General features: G+C 35.6%; 1 pseudogene; it reads left to right on the forward strand.

Moving 5' to 3' along the window:
* Positions 1-24,832: 24,832 nt before the first annotated feature.
* LOC128586742 (putative tRNA (cytidine(32)/guanosine(34)-2'-O)-methyltransferase) lies at positions 24,833-25,784 on the forward strand (annotated as a pseudogene).
* The last annotated feature ends 285 nt before the right edge of the window (positions 25,785-26,069 follow it).

A 26,069-nucleotide genomic window follows, 5' to 3' on the forward strand; every position in this document is an offset into this window, starting at 1 on the left:
CTCTCAAAGAGGAAGAGAAATGGAGAGCAAAAACGGATCACTCACTCAGAGAGCTCTCAGATAATTCGAAAAAACATAACATAAGGGTTATAGGAATTTCGGAGGCTGATGACGTGGCAGCCAAGGGCACAGAGGCCCTTCTACGTGAAATTATGAAAGAAAATTTTCCAGACATGCCTAGAGAATCTGAAATTCAGATAGCAGACAGCTTCAGAACCCCAGCACGATTCAACCCCAAAAAGCCATCTCCCAGACATATCATAATTAGCTTCACTAAAGTTAACATGAAAGAGAAGATTCTCAAAGCAGCCCGGCGAAAGAAAACTATAACGTACAAAGGTAAGAATATTAGAATAACTGCAGATCTCTCTGCTGAAACTTTTCAAGCAAGAAGAGGCTGGTCATCAACTTTTAATCTCCTAAAGCAAAAAAACTTTCAACCCAGGATCTTGTATCCAGCTAAACTGAGTTTCATCTATGATGGAGAAATTAAATACTTCAATGACATTCATATGTTGAAAAAATTTGCCATAAGTAAACCAGCTCTCCAGGATGTTCTCAGACCTATCCTCCACAATGACCAACCCAATCCTATACCACAAAAGTAAACTCACTCAGAAACTTCGGATCAAACTCCAACTTCCACACTGGCGAAAGGATTAAAAATGTCCACTGGACCTTTGAAAAACTCGATACCCAAAATTCCACCAGACTTATCCTTACTCTCCATCAATGTGAATGGCTTAAACTGTCCTCTAAAGAGGCATAGGTTAGCTGACTGGATACAAAAACTTAAGCCAGATATTTGTTGCATACAAGAGTCACATCTCAACTTAAAAGACAAATACAGACTCAGGGTGAAAGGATGGTCATCCATATTTTAGGCAAATGGTAATCAGAAAAAAGCAGGTGTTGCAATTTTATTTGCAGATACAGTAGGCTTTAAACCATCAAAAGTAAGGAAGGACAAGAATGGTCACTTCATATTTGTTAAGGGTAATACTCAATATGACGAGATCTCAATTATTAATATCTATGCACCCAACCAGAATGCACCTCAATTTATAAGAGAAACTCTAACAGACATGAGTAACTTGATTTCCTCCTGCTCCATAATCGTTGGAGATTTCAACACTCCCTTGGCAGTGTTGGATCGATCCTCCAGAAAGAAGCTGAGCAAAGAAATCTTAGATTTAAACCTAACCATCCAATATTTAGATTTAGCAGACATCTACAGAACATTTCATCCCAACAAAACTGAATACACATACTTCTCATCAGCCCACGGAACTTACTCCAAAATTGATCACATTTTAGGTCACAATTTACTAACCTCAGTAAATTTAAAGGAATAGAAATTATTCCGTGCATCTTCTCGGACCATCATGGAATAAAACTTGAATTGAGTAACAACAGGAATCTGCATACCCATACAAAAACATGGAAGTTAAATAACCTTATGCTGAATGATAGCTGGGTCAGAGATGAGATTAAGAAAGAAATCACCAATTTTTTGGAACAAAATGACAATGAAGACACAAGCTATCAGAACCTGTGGGACACTGCAAAGGCAGTTCTAAGAGGGAAATTTATAGCACTGCAAGCCTTCCTCAAGAGAACGGAAAGAGAGGAAGTTAACAACTTAATGGGACATCTCACGCAACTGGAAAAGGAAGAACATTCCAACCCCAAACCCAGTAGAAGAAAAGAAATAACCAAAATTAGAGCAGAATTAAATGAAATTGAAAACAAAAGAATAATACAACAGATCAATAAATCAAAAAGCTGGTTTTTTGAAAAGGTCAATAAAATAGATAAACCTCTGGCCAACCTAATCAGGAAAAAAAGAGTAAAATCTCTAATATCATCAATCAGAAACAACAAAGACAAAATAACCACAGACTCATCAGAAATCCAAAAAATCCTTAATGAATATTACAAGAAACTTTATTCTCAGAAATATGAAAATCTGAAGGAAATAGACCGATACTTGGAAGCACGCCACCTTCCAAGACTTAACCAGAATCAAGTGGAAATGTTGAACAGACCCATATCAAGTTCAGAAATAGCATCAACTATACAAAACCTCCCTAAAAAGAAAAGCCCGGGACCAGATGGTTTCACGTCAGAATTCTACCAAACCTTTAAAGAGGAATTAGTACCTATATTACTCAACCTGTTCCAAAATGTAGAAAAAGAAGGAAGACTACCCAACACGTTCTATGAAGCAAATATCACCCTGATCCCCAAACCAGGAAAAGACCCAACAAGAAAAGAAAATTATAGACCAATATCACTAATGAATATAGATGCAAAAATATTCAACAAGATCCTAACAAACAGAATCCAGCAACACATCAAACAAATTATACATCATGACCAAGTTGGTTTTATCCCAGGGTCTCAAGGCTGGTTCAATATACGTAAATCTATAAATGTAATTCAGCACATAAACAAATTAAAAAACAAAGACCATATGATTCTCTCAATTGATGCAGAAAAAGCTTTTGATAATATCCAGCATCCCTTCATGATCAGAACACTCAAGAAAATTGGTCTAGAAGGGACTTTTCTTAAACTGATAGAGGCTATCTACAGCAAACCCACAGCCAATATCATATTGAATGGAGTTAAATTGGAATCATTTCCACTCAGATCAGGAACCAGACAAGGCTGCCCATTGTCTCCATTGCTTTTCAACATTGTAATGGAAGTTTTAGCCACCGCAATTAGGGAAGAAAAGGCGATCAAGGGTATCCATATAGGGTCAGAAGAGATCAAACTCTCGCTCTTCGCAGATGATATGATTGTGTATCTGGAAAACACTAGGGACTCTACTACAAAACTCCTAGAAGTGATCAAGGAATACAGCAGCGTCTCAGGTTACAAAATCAACATTCATAAATCGGTAGCCTTTATATACACCAACAACAGTCAAGTTGAAAAAGCAGTTAAGGACTCTATCCCATTCACAGTAGTGCCAAAGAAGATGAAATATTTGGGAATTTACCTAACAAAAGACGTGAAAGATCTCTATAAAGAGAACTATGAAACTCTAAGAAAAGAAATAGCTGAAAATGTTAACAAATGGAAAAACATACCATGCTCATGGCTAGGAAGAATCAACATTATCAAAATGTCCATACTACCCAAAGCAATATATACTTTCAACGCACTCCCTATTAAAGCTCCACTGTCATATTTTAAAGATCTTGAAAAAACATTACTTCGTTTTATATGGAATCAGAAAAAACCTCGAATAGCCAAGACATTACTCAGAAATAAAAACAAAACAGGAGGAATCACACTACCAGACCTCAGACTTTACTACAAATCGATAGTGATCAAAACAGCATGGTATTGGCACAAAAACAGAGAAGTAGATATCTGGAATAGAATAGAGAACCAAGAGATGAATCCAGCTACTTACCGCTATTTGATTTTTGACAAGCCAATTAAAAACATTCAGTGGGGAAAAGATTCCCTATTTAACAAATGGTGCTGGGTGAACTGGCTGGCAACCTGCAGAAGACTGAAATTAGACCCACACCTTTCACCATTAACTAAGATAGACTCTCATTGGATTAAAGATTTAAACTTAAGACATGAAACTATAAAAATACTAGAGGAGAATGCAGGGAAAACCCTTGAAGAAATTGGTCTGGGTGAGTATTTCATGAGGAGAACCCCCCGGGCAATTGAAGCAGCTTCAAAAATACACTACTGGGACTTGATCAAACTAAAAAGCTTCTGCACAGCTAAGAACACAGTAAGCAGAGCAAGCAGACAGCCCTCAGAATGGGAGAAGATATTTGCAGGGTATAACTCTGACAAAGGTTTAATAACCAGAATCCACAGAGAACTCAAACGCATCAGCAAGAAAAAAACAAGGGATCCCATCGCAGGCTGGGCAAGGGATTTGAAGAGAAACTTCTCTGAAGAAGACAGGCGCACGGCCTTCAGACATATGAAAAAATGCTCATCATCTTTAATCATCAGAGAAATGCAAATCAAAACTACTTTGAGATATCATCTAACTCCAATGAGACTAGCCTATATCACAAAATCTCAAGACCAGAGATGTTGGCGTGGATGCGGAGAAAAGGGAACACTTCTGCACTGCTGGTGGGAATGCAAATTAATACATTCCTTTTGGAGGGATATATGGAGAACACTCAGAGATCTAAAAATAGATCTGCCATTCAATCCTGTAATTCCTCTGCTGGGCATATACCCAGAAGACCAAAAATCACAACATAACAAAGATATTTGTACCAGAATGTTTATTGCAGCCCAATTCATAATTGCTAAGTCATGGAAAAAGCCGAAGTGCCCATCGATCCACGAATGGATTAATAAATTGTGGTATATGTATACCATGGAATACTATGCAGCCTTAAAGAAAGATGGAGACTTTACCTCTTTCATGTTTACGTGGATGGAGCTGGAACATATTCTTCTTAGTAAAGTATCCCAAGAATGGAAGAAAAAATATCCAATGTACACAGCCCTACTATGAAACTAATTTGGGACTCTCACATGAAAGCTATAACCCAGCTACAACTTAACAATAGGGGGAAGTGGGAAAGGGGGTGGGTGGGTAGAGGGAGGGGAATCGGTGGGATCACACCTGTGGTGCATATTACAGGGGTATTTGCGAAACTTGGTAAATGTAGAATATAAATGTTTTGGCACAGTAACTGAGATAACGCCGGAAAGGCTATGTTAACCACTGGGATAAAAATGTGTCAAATGGTTTATGAAGTGAGTGTATGATGCCCCATAATCATATCATTGTATACACTTATGATTTAATAAAAAAATTAAAAAAAAAAAAAAAAAAAAAGAAATCAGCACATTGTACCCCATAAATGCATTAATGTATACATGATCTATGCATTTACGATTTAATAATAAAAAAGAAATTTCTGAATTGGAAAAAAAAAAAAAAAAAAAAAAGTTGGTAAACTGGGATTTCAGTAAGAACAATCATACCTTGAAAAAAATATAATGGATATAAAAATAATAAATAATATCTATTTTAAAATGAATTTTTCAGTATTTAATTTTCCATTCATTACTCATTTAGCAAAATTTTATTGACAGCCTAGCACATATAAAACATCCTGGTTGTGGAATAGATCATTTGATTTGGACTTTCTGTAACATGTGATCTCATGTGTTAGTAAATTATATCTTCATAATTAAATATTTGAAGCTAAAATTAAGGCTGTTTCAGAGTCCAATGCATAGCTAAGTAAAATGCAACATTTTATTTTCTTTAATATATATTTGATGAAAAATTAGGTAAACTGCTGAAGTGGTTAGATCTTCTGGGAAAAAAACCCTGATTATGTTCGCTTCGTTCTCCTTGAAAATATTTAATATGGTAAAAGATGGAGAAACACAGAAGCAATTAGGTCTCCAAAGAAGCCACAGTATTTCATAATTTGTGGTGCCAGAAAAATGTGTTAAGAAGTGCAAGTTTGCTGCAGAGGCAGTAATCCATTCACCTATGCTACTTGTTAGACTATTATAATGCTATAAGAACTTCCTAATGACATCTTTTAAGTCAAATTAATTATTTGTAATTACTTTATAAATATTTATTTTCTCTACTTTATTTCAGGGCCATCAATTTTCCCTATCAACTGTAATTTTAATCCACTCTATTTTTTCCTCTAAGTATTCTCTGGAATTTAATATTAAAGCAATTTATATTGCAGTATTTTTTCTTTATGCACTTATTTATCCTTTATACATATTTATTATATTTATTCACATAATTATAATTGCTATAGGAATTTATATAACTGGCATATAGATTTTTATATAAATTAAGAGACTATATAAATTCAATATTAGTTCTTATTTAAAAGGCAAAATTGAAGGAAGCAAATGTAAGTTGAGCATATGATTTTAATATTTTAGCGAACACATTTATTATATGCTTTAAAATAATGATGATGCTGATCAGCTACATTAGTAAAAATATAGCTATGATAGGTTAAAAATCAAGAGTGAAATTGTGTTCTGTCCTCTGTTATGCACCATACTAGCATTAATCATATGTCCTTTAAATTGTTGCTATACTCCAAAGTCTGGGAAGGGAGATGACTGAGAAGAGACACAAAGAAAAAGAAATAAAATATGAAGATTCCCCATCTTTCTTTAATCCACCTTCTTTCATTTATCCCTTGAAGGATGTTTTTTGCTAACCCAATTCCCAGATCTTGGATGAGACAAATTTAGAAAAGTAGATAGAGAGATCAGCAGAACTCTGAGGAAAAGGATGAGAAATTAGAGGGAAGGGCTAAAAATCGTCTATGTAATAGGAAATGAAGGGATGGTAGAGAGTGCAATGTAGGTAAAATAGGGTTGGAGGGAGATCCTAAAAGTATTGTACCTGCAAATCGCAAGAGAATAAGTTTTGGGGTTTGTTGGTCTTAGATCTATTGATATGTATGAATTGTGGATTAGCTTTTAAATAGGATTTAAATATTCTCTTTAAAATTATTTGAAAGAGATCATTAAAGATTGAACTTCTTTTCCAATTCCTATTTTATGCTTTAACTGTAGTTTTATGAATTATGACTACATCAATTAACTGAGCCACATAGGCTCAAGATTTATTAGGATTACAGGTGAAATAGTATGTCAGCAACAATTTAAGTTGTAATGCCACTTTCACCAAAGCCATTGCAATCAAATGTATGTTGTAATAGGATACAAACATGCAGACGTTATTAAATGCAAATATGCACATAGAACTGTTGTTAAATATAACTTTTTGTACTAATGGATGTAGTTAAGGAATTGAAATGTATATGCTATTTTAGTTGTATTAATAGAGTCAAGCCTGACTCTGCAGGCTCACATAATGGAAACACATGTATCTGTACAAAGTGCTATTGATGAATTTTTTTGTATTTTTGTCCTACATATTATAATATGTGATTGTCTGTACTTGACATATAGAGACCAGTGTCTATTACATTGTTGTATACAATAGCTATAATTATTGCTGTATTCTTTGAATGCAATAACTTAGATCTAATTTTTAAAGTTTTATCTGTAAAAGTTACAATCTTCTCTAGTATATACCATTTATAGAAGTTTTAATGTATAGCGCTGAGATAACATAGTGAAATGGACTTGCTTTTAGTGAAAGTTACAATAAAGAAACCAGAGGAAAATTTTAAAGCTAAATTTTGTTTACTCTGTGTTCAAATTAGGTACTACATAGAGAGAAGATAATATGAAATTGTTACATAATGTCATGTATTTTCAAAGTTGTTCAAGTGCTGGTGGTTTACAACATATTAATTCTTGGTCACTTTTCTTTTCAAATAAATATGTCAGATGTCACATTATTAGACAGGAAAATGAGGTAATAGCTCAGAGAGAGCTGTTATAAATACTGTTATTATTTATAGAGATAAGTAATAGGGAGGTTTTCAAAGAAACCTTTAGAAACTCTATTAGTTCAAAGCTCTATTAAAAGCAAAGTGGTTTTATTGGGGGAGACCCACAAATGATCATCTAAAGGCAAAATTGTGTTTTCACAATGAGCAAATTCAATAAAACATCCATCAAGACTGTCAAGCGTCCAATTGAACACTCTGTGGCCAAACCTGTAGGGCACATAGACAAAGCCACACACTTTATTGTATTTAATCCCCACTTTATAAGAAAGTCATTGTAATGTTTCATGTCTAATTTTTTTTTTTTTGCAGAAATTACCTTCATAGATTAAAATTTCAACCTCTTAGTTTAAGGAAAATATCTAAATATTTAAATTGTACCACCAGCACCAAAGCATTACAAAATACAGGATGTGCTATGAATGGTTATAATTCCTGGAACTGTCTATACATGCATTTTGTATACCAACTCAATGTACTTGAAAGTGAGAACCTCTGTTTTAAGTTGTGTCTACTTCTATACAATTTCTTGCCTTTAGATGCAGGTGTCATACCGGTGAGAGGTGAAGAATTTGTAAAAGATAGCATTGAACGCAGCACTTCCCTATTAGCAAGTGACTTTGGCAAACTACTGTGAACTTATAGGTACCAATCAGTAGAACAGTGAGATTTATTTGACTTCAGGTTCCAGTGTATAAAAATGTCATCTTCCCTTCCTAGCAAGGCAGGTATACTTCTTAGATAATTTATTAGACTCTCCATGACCTTCCTGAATATACTTGCAATTTCCCTATGTGTTGTTGAATCTCATATTTTCATGTGGCTAGCCTTGTGCTCCACATACACTGTCAAAAAGTTTTTGCATTTTATTAAACTAGCTCATCATTAAACACTTGGATTTTAGTTGTGCAAGAAAATATGATCATAACATAGCTTTGTAAGTAATATGCCAAAGTATTAGCTATAATTTTCTTTATAATGTACATACGATTTTTCAAGTTTTGTTGTTTTGAAAACAGATAACATTTTAAAGAGTTCCAAGAACATTATTATAGTTCATGTCTAATCTTTCTCTAGTCAGCTACACTATAAATGTTTTCAGAGACATGTTTTTTAAGTGTCATGCTTCTATTTTAAATGTAAGTTATTAAAAAAATGGAACTTATGATCAGATTTATATAGCCATCTTCCTATAAGAAGATTCTCATTTTCTAATGACCCCCAAACCATCTTTAATAATTGCATACTTCACAAATTCTCTGGAAAACTGATGTGACTAGCCTTCTGACTCAGCCTTTCCTGGCTCATTTGAAGTCTATACCTCCCTGTAGTTTCCAATACGGCCAAACAGCTATACACTCCCTAGAACAGGTTATTCATTTTAGCTGTCATCTTACAAGAAATGTCCTCCTGCAAAAACCATACAACTTTTGATGCACAACCTCACGTTATTTCTTCTCAAAGCAGTTCAACCTGTATAGCAAAACCCTCAGTGATCACCAACTCCTCTGGTACCTGTGGGCCTATTTTCTGTGTCCACGCATTGCACACCAACCAAACCTGTGTGTTTAGTTATGTTACGCCTATCAATCAAATTATAAGTTCCTTGAAGTCAAGAATCATGACCCATGACTTCCTCATATATGCCATGGCCTCAATTATAGAATTTCTCACATAGAATTCATGAATTTTTAGATCTAGAAGAAATCGTATGAAATTATCTCAACCCATTAGATGGATAAGAGATGTAGATCTAAAGACTTAAAAGAAAAGCTGAAAAAATATTTGGTGATTATTGAGTGCAGGATTTACTCCTGGGTGTTGGAAACAGTGATAATTCTTTTGTCTATATAAAATGTCCTCTAAGACTGTACTTTTCAAAATTAAGTATGGGGACGTTATGATGTGAGCCATTCTCAGTGCAAACAGGTGATACTCTATGTGATTCTGATTTGCATTTCCCTGGTGATAGAGATATTGAGCATTTTTTCATGTGTTTGTTGGCAATTAGTCCATCTTCATTAGAAATGTTTCTGTACGTATCTTTTGCCCACTTTTTAATGGGGTTGTTTGATGTTTTCTTGCTAATTTGCTTGAGTTGTTTGTTGCTTCTGGTTAAAAGTCCTATATCAGATGTATAGTATGCGAATGTTATTTTTAAATCTACAGTCATGGCCAGTAGTTACTTACTTCAAAATGAAAGTAGGAACAGTGCTGAGTAGGAAATTGAGTCCAAGGTGTTTGGCATGCCCTCTGCAATACAGCGTTATGAGATTGATGGAAGGCCCATATTTAGAGCACGAGGGAGGAAGTGTATGTGTGTGTAGACTCAGAAACTGGGAAGCAGCCTTACAGCTACTCCATAGGTTTTAAGCAATAGAGAATCTACAACCATTTTCAAAACTCACCTTTTAGAAGCCTCCAGCAGAAGCAGAGAGAATATAGGTCTTTTATTTTTTAAGTAAATCTATTTCAGGTTAATGTGAGGGTACAAACAACCCAGGTCAAAAAAGTTAATTTTGTTAGGTACAAATCCCTCTCGTGGTTATGTTCCCCACGCAAAAGTTGTGACCCCCTCCCCCCACTTCTCTTATTACCTTTCCCTCAACTTGAAATGTGTTTTCTCCTATTTGGGCATGCATTAGATCATCTACTGGCTTCATATTAGTATTGAGTACATTGGATAATTGCTTTTCCATTCTTGTGATACTTTACTAAGAAGAATGTGTTTCAACTCCACCCAGGATATTACAAAAGATGTGAAGTCACCATCTTCTTTATGGCTGAATAGTATTCCATGGTGTGCATGTTCCACAATCTGTTAATCCATTCCTGAGTTGATGGGCATTTAATTTGTTTCCATGTCCTGGAGATTGTACATTGAGCTGTGATAAACAATCTAGTGCAAATGTCCCTATGATAAAATGATTTTTTTTTTCTTCTGGGTAGATGCCTAGTAGTGAGATTGTGGAGTCAAATGGGAGATCTAATTTGAGATCTTTGAGGATTCCCCATACTTTCCAAAGAGGCTGTATTAGTTTGCAGTCTCACCAACAGTGTAAGAGTGTTCCCTCTCTCCACATCAGCGCCATCCATCTGCACCTTTGAGACTGTGATGTGTGCTAATCTTACTGGGGTAGGTGACATCTCAAGATGGCTTTTATTTGCATTTCTCTGATGATTAGAAAGATGTGGTAGTCAAAAGACTCAACTTTTCAGCTTGTATTTAAGCTGTTGGCAAGAGTTCACTCTAACGGTTATGATGTAGTTTAAAGTTGAAAGATCAGAGACTTGGGTGATGTTATTGCCAAATTTCGCTCAGAGAGATTGAAAAAAAAAAATGAATAAGGCAGCAAGCAGTTTCCCTAGCTGCTTTTCTGGGATCATTAACAGACTATTGCTGCGTCATTTTTCTGTTTTCTCACCTAAATTGTCAATTCCTTATGAGTACTTACTTATCTTTCTATGCTCTGGAGCCCTGCTTTACTCATAATTGCTACTCAGCAGTCATGCAACTGGGTTGAAAAATTTTTCTTTCGGTTGACTTGATATTTTGCAAACTTTATTTCGGTCTAGTAGATGTAGTTAGTTGAAAAGGTATTGACAAGGATATTTTGAAGGTATTTTCAACACAATTATTTTTTAAAAAAACCTTTAAAATAGCACCTATTTTCTTGCTAAGTAACTTGCAAATCAGATTTTCTTATTTTTTTAAAGTAAAAAACATTGCTCTTCTCCCTATTTCCTAGAATTACGGATAAATGTGGTTTGTAAAACTTTTTCTGAGTCATATATTTTCATTAGCCACAGTGCTCTTACAACTGAAGCTTGGCTATAGGGTATGTTAAAGATGCATGAGGCAAAATATGAAATAGCTGGAATTTATTGTGTTACATGGCTATTGAAAAAGCAAGGTTACTGCTTATTCTTAATATAAACACATATAGTCACACCAGAAAGGTGCTTTGAGGTCAACTCTTTCAAATAGATTTATTTTTTAGTTAAAACTAAATTACAAAGCTGTTATCAACATAGGGGTGAAATTGTTCAGGAGATGCCTTCATTTGTGAGAGTCTGCGGTGTTCTTAATGGTTGCTTCAGGAGAAAAAGAGCCATTAGAACCAAGAGTGTGATACGGCAGGCAGATCCAAAGGTCCTTCAGAATACTGTTTACAAGGAAAGAGAAGTCTACTGCTTCTGCTGATTTGCTCTTCTTTTGACTCCCATAGAAATTCTAAATCAAATTCATCAATTGCCCTGTGTTGAAAACTTAATTAGCTATATCATTTTTCTACTTTGTGATTCTCTAATTATTTTCAACGGTGCAAGCATTTGCAAACTCCTATGTTACTTTTTATAATAAAGTGGGTTTTATAATAACAGTGTTTTTCACTTTGTAAGAAGACTATCTCACGGAATCCATATCAAAGTAGGTCCTGTGAAAGAGATAAATTGACTTATTCAAGGCCATTTGCTGATGTATCAGAAAGAAATCTAAATTCAAGTCTGGCTTACTCAAAGTCAAAGCATACTTGTCCAGATATCAGAATTTTCGACACTCATGCCTAATCTTAAAATATTGCTTATTTCTGACCATTTCTACCCATGCCCCTGTTCAAATCTCAGACAAATTTCTCTTGGAAACTTTGCCTCACTGTCTTATTACCCTTATCCACTTATTCTTTGTAGCAATTGCTGATTTTATGTCCCCCTATCTGGACTTATATATTTACCTGGTTCCTATATTCTCTCCCTACTAGAATTTAAGTGATCTCAGAACTTATACTTTTATATTCTTAAAAAAAAAAGCAGATGTCACCTATTTTCCACATTTTACCAGTGAGGAAAGTGGGGATTGGGGAAATTATATAACTTACTCAAGACTGAATAATTGATAAAAAGCCGGTTGGGCCTTGGATTCTGGTTATCTGAGTGGTATTTTACTACCTAAAAAGTAATGTAAATAGAAATAAAGAAGAAATTCCCAAATTAAAATTGAAGTAAAAGTAAGGTCAACTTAATTATTCTCTCTATTCAAAGTTTAGTTGCAGGCAACATAATCTACTCTAGTTAATTAATAGAAAAGTCTTTATTTCTGCATATCGAATAACTTAAAGAATTACTGGGAAAGCCAATATACCAAACTTTAATTCCATGAACCTGATGATACTGAGCTGTCTGAGAGATTGTCTTATGGAAATTTACTTATTCCTAGTTGCCTACACATGAACACTTAGATATCCAGCAACTTCAGCAGCTGCAGAAATGCCATGTCTTCATAACTCTGCTTGCTTCTTTTGTCAGTCTAGCTCTTCAATAATTACTGGCTGAAGCTATCATGGCTGGGTTGCCAAATGCATTTATCTGGATAAATATCCACCAGAGTGCTGCAGCATTGTCATACTACCTCAAAACTCAGTGGCTTAAACAATGTTCATCTGTTTTGGCTCATACAGTGGTAGGGTGAGTAAGGTTGGCTGATCCAGGCTAGGTGGTGTTGTTGGCTCTGCTTTACATTATCTGGCTATACTAGATGTGATGTAGGTAAGATTCTTCTGAATCTAATTGTGTTCATTTTGGGTTCCAGGCTGAGGGCAACAGTTAACCATGGAAAAGACATTTCATAGTGATGCCAGAGGACCAAACAACCAGAACTCACAACGTCTTTTTCAAACTAAAGCGATAATTGTCAAATTCTCACTTCCGCTATATTTCTTTGGCTAACGCAAATCACATGGCCAAGTCCTAAGTCAAGTTGGGGAAATACATTCCAGTTCTAGTGGAAGGGACTGCAAAATCATGTAGCAAGGAAAGTAGATAAAAGGAAGAGTGAAAGACTGGGAAAATACTTGAATCTATCACCAGGAAATATTGTTTGAGGATTCTTCTCGTGAAAAAAGAAAGGCACAATTGGAGAACTATAAAAATGGAGATAGTTTGCAAATCTGGGGGCTGAGACAAAGAGAAGAGGTGTACTGTGTACATTTAATATAATGGGAGATCAAGAATTTGTATATTCAGAATAGCTTTTATGTGAGTGAAATATTCTTGGTCACAATTTTGTTTTCTCTCCAAAGATTTATATGCTGCATAAATAATATGCATATTCATAATGAAGGACATCACAATATGAGTATATATGAAGTAACCTTACCATTTTTGCATCTTAGTAAGAGAAGCATGTTATGAATAAAATTGTAAGTTTTAACACTGAAAGAAGTTTTCATTTCTGTATATTTTTATTAAATTATCTATTATGTAGCAATGTGTGTGGCTATGTGCCAAGGATAAAGAGGGGACACTGAAGTTTCTGCTTCTTCAGTTTAATGTCTACGTGACAGAATAGAAAGAGACCCAGACTCCAATATACAAATTGAAGAAAAAGTAAAATATAGGCATTACTTATTAAGTGAAAATTATTCTGTCTAAAACCAGTCCATACTTGCTGGGCTTGGTTAGCAATGATATTATACTTCTCAATAGCTGGAGTCTCATGTTCTTTAATAATACTATTACACAGGACAAGAAGAGAAATATTCTTCTTATTTCCTGATTTTTGCCAACACTGGGAAGGGCCTTCATTGCAAGAATCAAAATTTTAAAACTTTTTCTTTTAGTAGCTGCCATTTTTCCAGGAAGGGGAAAAAATCATGCTACAAGTGCATAGCAATGTGTATAGTATTACAGTTAAACTGATTGTAAAAGGCCAATAAATTCAAGACATAATAAAACTACAGAAAAATAGAAAGATATATAATAATTACCTTAGATATAATTTCTTTAAGCACCATATTACCTTAGATATAATTTCTTTAAGCACCAAGTTGTTAAAAGCTATTGACAAAGTCAAAATTTAATCTGATTTCACCAGGAATATGAGAGTTCTATTTTCTTTTATCCTAATATATTTCACTTGCTGTTTGGCTTGTTTTTATGATTCTTTTAAATCATTTTAATTTTTTGAGTACTATGAAACATTTTATGTTGTTTGGAATTTAGTCTCTAAGCTAGATCATTTAAAAATAGTAACTGCATAACATGCAGGTGGTTAAAATTCTTTTCCAAGAGCAGAAAATACCTCTAATTTTATCATGGACATTAACAGAGGAAAAAGAATGTTTAATAAGGGAATTGAGTTCTTAAAAGGCTATGTGCAGGATGCCATAGCATAAACATAAAAAACCCAATTATCAGAATCAGCATATTGTTTCCAACTTCTAATTTTTTGTTAGTTTTATTTTTCTAATACAATTTATGATAAATACATTACGTTTAAAAATTTAGAAAATATTTGTCTGTGTTTCACTAAAATCACCTCAAGTTCTACTGACAGGGCTTACACCATGCTCATTCAGGAAGGCAGCAACCCCCCCTTTGAGGGGGGTTGTAAGCAGGGGGATGAATGATTTAGTTAGATTTACTTTTTACCCAGGCTGCTTAATAAGTTAGGTGAGAGATTTTTTTTCTATTAGTACGTTCAGAACCTCTTGAGATTCTTTTTTTCTTTTTTTAATAATTATTAATCTTTACCTTTAGAGAAGTTTAGTTTACAGCAAAATTGACCGGAAAGTATAGCGTGTTCCCATACACTCCATCTACCCGCCTCCCCACAGAGCATTCATCTGAGTGGTACATTAGATGATCCCATCTTCACACACCATCGTCACCAAAAGCCCATAATTTACCTTAGTGCACATTCGTGTTGTTCCTTCTATGGGTTTTGAAAACTTAAATAAAATGGCAAGATGTGTACCCACCATAGCTTCACTGCCCTAAAAATCCTCTGTGCTCTCCCTATTCATCTCTTCCTCTTTGCTAACCCCTAGCAACTAAGAATCTATTTACTGTCTCAATAGTTTGCCTTTTCCCAAATGTTATGTGGTTGAAATTATAGAATATGTAGCTTCTTCAAATCGGCTTCTTTCACCTAATGAGAGCCACTTAAATTTTCTTTGTATCTTTTTATGGCTTAAAAGCTCTTTCTTTTAGTACTGTATAATATTCCATTATTTTGATGTGCCGCAGTTTATCTAGTCATATATTGAAAGACATCTTCGATACCTCAGAAGTTTGGCAATTATGAATAAAACTCCTATAAACATCTGTGTGCCAGTTTTTGTTTGGATATAACAATTCATTTAATTTGGATAAATACCAAGGAGCATGATTGCTGGGTCAGATGGTGAGAGAAAGTTTGGTTGTGTCAGAAACTACCAAAAGTTATCAAAAGGATTGCTACATATCCACTAGCAATGTATTCTTTTTTTTTTTTTTAATTAAATCATACGTGTGTCCATTAATGCAATTGTGGGGTACAATGTGCTGGTTTTATATTTTGATGAAAATATTTTCATCAAACAGATTAGCATAGCCTTCATGGAATTTTCTTAGTTATTGCGTTAAGACATTTGTATTCTACGTTTAGTAAATTTCAGATGTACCCTTGTAAGATGCACCGTAGGTGTGGTCCCACCAATGACTGGCAAGAATATGGAACAAGAATACATTGCCTGGTGGGACTACACCTAGCAACGTATTCTTGTTGTTCCACATTCTTGCCAGTCTTTGGTGTTCTCAATGTTTTGATTTGGGTCATTCTAACAGGTGTGCAGTGGTGTTTCATTGTTTTAATTTGCTTTAATTTGCAGGTCCCTAATGACTTATGATGTGGAACCCTTTCCAAATGCTCACTTGCCATTTTGACATCTTCTTTGGAGCGATGTCTATTCAAGATTTTTGTCTTTTTTAATCACATTGCTTGTTTTCTTCTCATTGAGTTTTAAGTGTCCTTTGTATATTTTGAATAAGGACCATTATCAGATTTGTCTTTTGCAAATATTTTCTCCCAGTATATGGACTGTCTTCTTATTCCTTTGACAGTGCCTTTTGCAGGACAGAAGTTATTAATTTTTTAAACGTCCAGTTAGATAAAGTATGATTTCTTTCATAGATCATGCCTTTGGTGTTATATCAAAAAAAGTCATCACCATTCCCAAGTTGACCTAATTTTTCTATATTATATTCAAGGAATTTTATGGTTCTACATTTTACATTTAAGGATATGATCCATTTTGAGGTTTTTCTGTGAAAGGTCTAAAGTCTGTCAAGATTTAATTTTTTTATACCTGGATGTCCATTTGTTTCAGCACCATTGATTGAAAAGACAAAGATCAGTTGACTGTATTTGTCTGGAACTCTTTCTGGGTTCTCTATTCTGTTCCACTGATCTACTTGTCTGTTCTTTCACTGATAGCGAGCATCTTGATTACTGTAGCTTTAGATTAATTCTTAAATTAGGTATTATCAGTCCTCTAACTTTGTTCTTCTCACCAATTTACTTTGGCTATTTTTTGTCTTTTGCTTCTCCTAGTAAAATTCAGAATCCATTTGATATCCATAAAATAACTTACTGGGATTTTGATTGGCATTGCATTGAATCTACATCTAATTGGGAGGAATTGACATCTTGACAATGTTGAATCCTATCCATAAAAATGTAGTATCCCTCCATTTATTTAATTCCTCCTTGATTTCTTTATCACAGTTTTATAGTTTTCCTTAGGTTTTATATGTATATGTATATGCATATACATATATACATAATTTTATTTATACCTAAGTATTCATTTTGGAAGGAGTGCTAATGTAAATGGTAATTTGTATTTAATTTCAGATTCCATGTATCCATTGCTAGTATATAGGAAAGCAATTGACTTTTGTACATTAAACTTATATCCAGCAATCTTGCTATAATCATTCAGTAGTTCTAGCATTTTTTTGGGGTGGTGGTGGTGGTAAATACTTTTGCATTTTCTATGTAACCAAGGGTCATCTTTGAACCAAAACAGTTTTATTTCTTCCTTCCTAATCTATATAGTTTTTGTATCCTTTTCTTTCTTATTCCTTTATCTGGGACCTCTAGTATGATGTTGAAAAGCAGTGGTAAAAGGAAGCATCCTTTCCTTGTTCTTGATCTTAGAACTCAAGCATCAAGTTTCTATCCATTAAACAAATGTTAGCTGTATAACATCATAGTTCATTTTCTTTATCAACTTGAGGAACTTCTCTATTCCTAGTTCAGGAGAATTTTCATTATACATAGATATTGCACTTTTTCAAATGCCTTTTCTGCAAACTTTGATAAGATCATGTCATTTTTTTTCTTCTTCAGTCTATTAATGAGATGAAGGATATTCATTCATTTGCTAAGGTCGAGTCAGCCCTGAATACTTGAGATAAATACCACTTGATCTAGGTATATAATTTTTTTATGTGTTATTTCCAACAACCTTGAGATATGTACATTTATTGATTTATTTTTTTTTTTGCCCAACAGATTTTATTAGTATGTGTGTGTGTGTTTTTATTGTCTGGAATTCATTGAGGGTACAAAGTATTAGTACACTGATTGCATTTGTTAGATAGAGTCCCTCTTATAATTGTGTCCAGCCCCCAAGAGGTGTGCCATACACTGTAACCAACCATCCCCCATTCTCCTCCCCTCTCCCCACTTGCTCATTCCCTACTCTTCCCCTTGTATTAACTCATCTGATGCCTTCATATTAGTATAGAGTACATAGGATTCTTGCTTTTCCATTCTTGTGATGCTTTAATAAGAAGAATGTGTTCTGCCTCCTTCCAGATTAAACAAAAGATGGAAAGTCTCCATTTTTTGTAGTGGCTGAATAGTATTCCATGCTAAATATGTACCATAGCTTGTTAATCAATTCCTGGGTTTGTGGGCAGTTAGGCCCTCCACAATTTGGTGATTGTAAACTGAGCTGCAATAAATAGTCCAGTGCAAACATCCTTATGATAAAAGGATTTTTTTTTCTTCTGGGTAGATGCCTTGTAATGGGATTGCAGGATCAAATGGGAGGTCTAATTTGAGTTCTTTGAAGATTCTCCATACTTCCTTCCAAAAAGACTCTGTGACTTTGCAGTCTGACCAGCAGTGTAAAAGTGTTCCTTTCTCTCCATATCCATGTCAGCATCTGCAGCTTTGAGACTTTGTGATGTGGGCTATTCTCACTGGGGTTAGATGATATCTCGGGGTAGTTTTGATTTACATTTCTCTAATGATTAGGGACAAAGAGCATTTTTCATATGTTTGTTAGCCATTTGTCCGTCTTCTTTAGAGAAGGTTCTATTACATCTCTCTTGCCTAGTGATCAATGGGGTTGTTTGGTCTTTTTTGTGCTGATTAATTTGAGTTTTCTATAGATCCTAGTTGTCAAGCTTTTGGCAGATTCATAATATGTAAATATCTTTTCCCACTCTGAAGGTTGTCTGTTTGCTTTGGTTGTTGTTTCCTTAGCTGTACAGAAGCTTTTCAGTTTAATCAAGTCCCATTTGTTTATTTTTTATTGTTGGAATTCCCACAGAAGTCTTCTTCATAAAATCTTTCCCAAGGCCTATATCTTCAAGAGCTTTCCCCACAAGTTTTTTGAGCATTTTTAGTGTTTCTTGCCTTAGATTTAAATCTTTTATCCATCATGAATCAATTTTTGAAAGTTGTGAGAGGTGAAGGTCCAGTTTCAGTTTTTTGCACGTTTATCCAGTTCTCCCTACACCATTTATTGAATAGGGATTGTTTTGTCCAGTGAATGTTTTTGTTTGGTGTATCAAATATCAGGTGGCTATGAGAGGTTAGTTTCATCTCATGGTTTTCTATTTGGTTCCAAATGTCAATGTCTCTATTTTTGTGCCAATACTATACTGTTTTGATCACTATGGCCTTGTAGTATAGCAGAAAGTCTGATAGAGTGATACCACTGGCTTTGTTTTTATTACTAAGAATTGCCTTGGCTATGTGGGGTTTCTTCTGGTTTCATAAAAAATAAAGAATTATGTTTTCCAAATCTTAAAAGTATGATTATGGTATTATAATGGGGTTTGCATTAAATCTGTAGATTGCTTTGTGTAGTATAGACATGTTCACAATGTTGATTCTTCCCAGCCATGAGCATGGTATGTTCATCCCTTTGTTACTATCTTCTGCTATTTCTTTTCTTGGGGTTTCATAATTTTCTTTGTAAAGGTACTTTTTCTTTTCTGTTAGGTATATTCCTAAGCTTTTTATTATTTTTTGAAGCTACTGTGAAGGGAATTATGCCCTTGATTAGCTTCTCATCTTGGCTGTTATTGGCATATACAAAGGCTACTGATTTGTGGACATTGATTTTATATCCTGAGACAAAGCTGTATTTTTTTTTTTTTTTTTGCTCACTTCCAGGAGTCTTGTGGTTGAGTCATTGGGGTTTTCTAAGTATAAGATCATAAGATCATATCATCAGAAAAGATTGAGTGTTTGATCTCCTTTGCACCCATTTTGATGCCCTTTATTTCCTTCTCTTGCCTGATTGTATTGGCTAGAACTTCCACCAGTAGGTTGAATAGTAATGATGATAGAGGATAGCCTGGTCTGTATCCAGTTCTAAGTGGTAATACTTTCAGTTTTACTCCATTCAGTATAATATTAGCTATGGGTTTGAAGTAGATGGCTTTGATCAGATTCAGAAATGTTCCACCTATGCCTATATTCTTAAGTGTTCTAATTAGAAAAGGATGCTGAATTTTATCCAGTACTTTTTCTGCATCTATTGAGAGATCATATGGTCTTAGTTTTTGCTTCTGCTGATATGTTGAATTACGTTTATGGACTTGCGTATATTAAACCAGACTTGCATTCCTCGGATGAAACCTATTTGATCATGATGAATGACATTTTTAATGTGTACCTGTAATCTATTGGCTAGGATTTTGCTGCAAATTTTTGCATCTGTATTCATTAATGTGATTGGTTTTAAATTCTCCTTTTTAATTGGGTCTTTTCCTGGTTTTGGTATCAGGGTGATGTTTGCTTCATAGAATGTGTTGGGGGCAGATTCCTTTCTTCTCAATTTTTTGTAATAATTTCTACATGATGCGTATACATTCTTTTTTGAAGATGTGATAGAATTATGAAGCTATCTGGACCAGGACTTTTTTTTGTAGGGAGAATTTTTGTTGCTTCTTTGATCTCAGATCTTGAAATTGGTTTGTTCAAGAGATCTGTTTTTTCATAATTAAGTCTAGGGAGAGGGTGTGACTTCAGGTATTGATCTATTACCTTCACATTGTCAAATTTCTGGGCATAGATTTTCTTGTAGCCCTCAGAGATGATCTCTTGTATCTCTGTGGCATCTGTTGTTATTTCCCCTTTATCATTTCTATTGAGGTTATTAGAGATTTTACTTTTCTATTTCTAGTTAATCTGGCCAAACACTTATCAATTTTATTTATTTTTTCAGAAAAATCAACTTTTTGTTTTGTTACTTTTCTAAATGAATCTTTTGTTTTTAATTTCATTAATCCCTGATTTAATTTTGGTTATTTCTTTTCTTCTGCTGGGTTTGAGATTAGGCTATTCTTCTTTTTCCAATTCTATGAGCTGGTTCATGAGTTTATTGATGCACTCTCTATCTGTTCTTTGAATGTAGGCATCTAATGTGATAAATTTTGTTCTTAAGACTGCTTTTTCTGTATCCCACAGGTTTTGGTAACTTGTGTCTTTATTGTTGTTATAGTTGAGGAATTTAACAATTTCTTCTTTTATCTCTTAATGAACACAGCTATCATCCAGCATAAGGTTGTTTAATTTTCATGTCTTTGTATTGGATGGAAGTTTTTGTTGGAGTTGAGTTCTACCTTTATTGCCTTGTGGTCTGAGAAGATTGAGGGTATAATTTTTATTCTTTTAATTTGGCTGAGGTTTGATTTGTATACTAGGATGTGGTTGATTTTGGATTACATACCATGGGCTGGTGAGAAAAATGTATATTCCTTAGCTTTGGGATGTTGTGCTCTGGTATATCTATTCATCCCATTTGTTTTAGAGTCATGTTTAAGCCCTTAGTATCTTTGTTTAGTTTCTGTTTAGAGATTCTGTCCAGTTCTGTCAAAGGGGTGTTGAAGTTTCTGACTATTATGGTGTTATGGGCTGTCATATTGCTCAAACCTATCAAGGCCTGTTTCACAGACCTTGAGGATATTTAAGTTGGGTGCTTAAATATTTAAAATTGAAATGTCTTTTTGTTGTATTATTCTTTTGACCAGTATAAACTATCCATCTTTGTGTTTCTTAACTTTAGTTGCTTTAAATCCACTTGTGCCTGAAAATAAGATTGCAATCCCTCCTTTCTTCTGATTTCCATTTGCTTGAAATACTGTTTTCCATCTCTTAACAGTGGGTCTTGATTTGTCCTGAAAGGCTAGGTGTGCCTCCTGGAGATAGCATATGGATGGCTTGTGCTTTTTTTATCCAATCAGGCAGCCTGTGCCTCTTCAGTGGTGAATTCAGTCCATTGATATTTATTGAGAGAACTGATCAATGTGTGTGTGGGGGGGTTCTATTTATCTTATTTTGTGAAAGTCTGCTGTGTAGTTTAATCCTTTGTGCCATTGTGGAAGCTAAGTTTTGATCTTTAACTTTGGGGTGTTTACTTTGCTGGTGGTCTATTGTAGTGGTCAGTGTTGAAAATAGTAAGTATTTCTGTAGAGCTGGTCTTGTTGTGGTGAATGTCTTCAGTGCTTGTATATCTGCAAACATTTTGATTTCTCCATTCATTTTGAAGCTTATTTTACCAGGATACAGAATTCTGGGCTGAAAATTGCTTTGTTTAAGAATGTAGAAGTTAGATGATTACGCTCTTCTGGCTTGGGGGATTTAAGTTATCCTAATAGCTTTGCCTCTGTAGGTCATTTGGTGCTTACTTCTAGCTGTTGGCAGAATTTTTTGTTTAGTCTTGACTTTGGATAGGTTCGTTACGATGTGTCTTGGAGAGGCTCTGTTAGACTTGAGATGACCCAGGGTTCGATATTCATCTGAAAGGAGTTTGTCAGGGTCTTTAGTAAAACATGGAAAGTTTAAATTTATTATAGTCCCCAGTAGGGCTTCTATTCCTTTGGGACAATCTTTTTTCCCTTCCGGAATCCCTATTATTCATATGCTTGAATGTTTCCTGGAGTCTCGTAGTTCTCTAAGTGCCTGTTCTGCATTCTCTCTCTTCTTTTCTCTTTTTTTAACTACTTGGATTAACTAAAAAACTTTATCCTCTAGCTCTGAGGTTCTTTCTTCTCCATGGTCTAACCTATTATTGATACCTTTTGCTGCATCTTTAAGTTCCCTGATTACCTCCTTCATTTCCTTAAGCTCTGTCATATTCTTTCTTTATTCTACCTATGACTTTTGGTTCTGTCTTCCCATTTTATTGTCCATTCTTTTTGTTGTCTTTCTCATCCATATTTTAAATTCTCTTTCTGTTAAGTCCATTAATTCTCTATAAGCAGGGTCTTCTGATATAGCTGCCTCATGGTCCCTTGGGTTAGTTCTTCAGTTTTGGTTTTTCATGTTCCCCAACTTTTTCTATTTTTTCCTTCTCATGTGTCCTTTTTCTTGTTCAGTTTCTGACCACCTTTTCCTTTCCCACTGCCTCCTTTCTTTCAAACAGAAGTCCTTGCTCTTGATGATGATATGCTGCAATGTGTCGCTGGGACACCAGGTGGTGCTGTAGTATTTTTGGAAACAGAAGGTACGATCAGCAACTCCTACCCTCCTTATTCCAAACTTAGTTGCCTTTAGTGATTGCCTGATTGTTTCCTCAGCATTCAGACCCTGATGGGTTGGAATCTTAACACTCACAAGAATCCTTCAGGGGCAGTTCTCATAGTGCCCTTCAACTTCAGTTTCTGTGGGATGCCAGAGTCCCTCAGCCTGTCCCAAGAATGAAGTTCTGATCCCAGTAGGTAGAATTCAGTTCATGAGTTTATCCTCAGGTAAATTGTGATTTTCTGTTTTCACTTAACCATCTCTCCAATTTGGTGGGGTGGCAGTTTGCCTTCTGATCTCACTTCTTTTACAGATCTAAGAAGAGTTGTTGATTTTTTCATTTTGTTTAGCTTTTTACTTGTTATCAAGATGGAATAATGATATCTAAGCTCTTTGCATGCTAGATCAAACACAAGAAGCACTGACTTTTAGTAGTCTTTTAAAAGGCTATGATAACATCTGTAGAGTCTTATATAGGCCTGGTAAGAAAAGTTACAGATAATCCAAACTTTTTTACAATTTTTTTACTCTATTTAATTATAGCAACTGTAACAATTTGTGAATGAAGATTAATTGATCTAGTGGCTTTAAAGAAATTGAAGGCAAACTAAACTAAACATTATGTTAAAATCATTATATTACTATTACAGAGAAGAAATCAAAACTAAAACTCCTGTGAAAGAAGCCATTTAGGAGAAATTGTCTTATCTTTCCTTTTTTCCCTTGTTTTCTGTTTTTTTCTCTCCAAACAGAATGCCATCCTGAATCCTTCTGAGGCTTGAATTAACACTTAGGGCTCATGTATGTCCTTTTATGATAGGTAGTTGCATAAAACATACTTGAATGTTATATTGAAAGCAAGATACAAAGCTTTTTAGGTTTGTAGATACTAACTGATATATTATCTATTACAAAAAGAATTTTTAGAGGAATTTGCATCCAATTGCTATAGATAGTTTGTCCCAGATATATCTTTACAAATCACTTGCTCTATTCTTCTAGTTTCCATGTAAAATTATCATGAGACATGTAAGTAAAATGTGTATGCAATAATCTCTAGAATATTCAAGGATATTTGCTTGATGTAGCCTTCTTCGTGATGTATTCCAGCAATTAATGGTCCTTGCTGTTAGGAAAGTTTTTTAAATGCCTGAAGTAAATCGTCCTTATTTAATGCAATTCTCCTATGTACTTTTATGAACAGAGGGCTGCTATCCTTGGAGACAATTTAAAGAATCTTTGACAACCAAAAACAATTTTAGTTTTCTAAATTCATTTACTCATTCATTCATGCAAGAGCTTTGAGGAGTCAAATTATCTTGGACTGAAATCTTGACTGTCCTACTTTCCTGGTAAGGTAACCATGAAGAAATTACCTTTCAGAACCTCAATTTCCTTGCCTATAAAATGGGGACAATAATTTCAACTTAGCAGATTGTTGTGAGAATGCAAGAAAAAACACGTGAGTTTGTACCGTGGCATGTTGGGAACGGTAGTTCTCAACAACCAGATGTGTTGACACAAAATGACAGGGTACACGTTGTATGTTAATTTAGGGTCCAGGCAAAGTGTGCCGGGCAGCAGTAACCCTTAGATGTGCGTGACATGCGTCCGCATCTGCTGCGAAAGCAAACCGAAGCCCTGTGAGTTCTCCTGTGCTTGCCCTTTCACCCAGGCTTGGGCTGCTAGCAGGCCAACCTCCTTCCTCTGACTCCCCTGGTTCCAAAGCTAAGAGCTAGGTGGTATCTCACTCACCTGGTGATGGATACTGGTCAGTATCAGCTGGCTGTTGGCGGTCCTTGGTCAAACTGTGTGTGAGATGGGACGGACATGGAAGGACAAGTGAGATGTCTACTACCGCCTGGCTAAGTATGATGGCTGGCGCGCCCGTAGCACCTTCAAACTGCTACAACTTGATGAACAATTCCAGCTTTTTCAAGGTGCAACATGGGCAGTTGACGCATGTGCACCCCCAGGCAGCTGGAGCCAGGTGCTGAGCCAGAGGGTTGGAGGGCAGGGTTCTGGCCACATGGTGGTGGCTGTGGACCTGCAGGCTATGGCTCCAGTAACAGGGATGGTACAGATCCAGGGAGGTATCACCCAGCTATCCACTGCCAAGGAGATCATCCAGCATTTTGAGGGCTGCCCTGTGGACCTAGTAGTGTGCAACGGGGCTCCAGATGTAACTGGCCTCCATGATGTTGACCAGCATATGCAGGCCCAGCTCCTTCTAGCCGCTCTGAACATTGCTACACATGCCTTGGAGCCAGGAGGCTGCTTTGTGGCCAAGATATTCTGAGGCTGGAATGTGATGCTTCTCTACAGCCAGTTGCATGTCATCTTCTCCAGCGTGCTCTGTGCCAAGTCCAGTAGCAGCCGCAACTCCAGCATTGAGACCTTCGTTGTCTGTCAGAGTTATGACCCTCCTGACCAGACCCTTGCTGGACAACTCTTACCATTTCAACCAGCTGCATCATCATACCTTTTGTGCCCTGTGGGGCCTGAGCTCCTATGATTCAGATAGCAGCTGCCCACTGGATCTAGAGGATGGATCAGAGTACAAGTACACTTCACTCACACAGCCTCCCATCTCGCCACCATACCAGGAGGCTTGTAGGTTGAAGAAGAAGGGGATGCTGGCCAAGGAGATCCACCCCCAAGACCACCCCATCAGCAGAGTGGACACATTTCCCCAACCCCTGGCTGCCCCTGAGTCCCACACCCTGCTGGCCCCTGAGATGGAGGACAATGAAATGAATTGTTCACCCTAATCCGTTAAGCTGGCATGCTAATGCAACTCAGAAACTGCTGGCTCTCAGGAAAACTGGAACTTGGGTTGATGAACTTGTTTTCAGATATCTCATCAATGGGGCCTGAATGAACAAGCCCTGAGTAGGAATCGGCATTAATCATCATGAAGATAATAAGGAAAGAAACACACGCAGAAATCGGTCTGTACTGCAATAGGAATTCTCGAGTGAGGTCTTACCTCTTCTCTAAATCTCATCAGGGATGTCCTGATTATGTCTAGAATTTCCCCTTAAAGCAGAGGTTCT

The sequence above is a fragment of the Nycticebus coucang genome, chromosome 5, assembly GCF_027406575.1.
Source record: "Nycticebus coucang isolate mNycCou1 chromosome 5, mNycCou1.pri, whole genome shotgun sequence".
In the NCBI taxonomy this organism is placed as follows: Eukaryota; Metazoa; Chordata; class Mammalia; order Primates; family Lorisidae; genus Nycticebus; species Nycticebus coucang.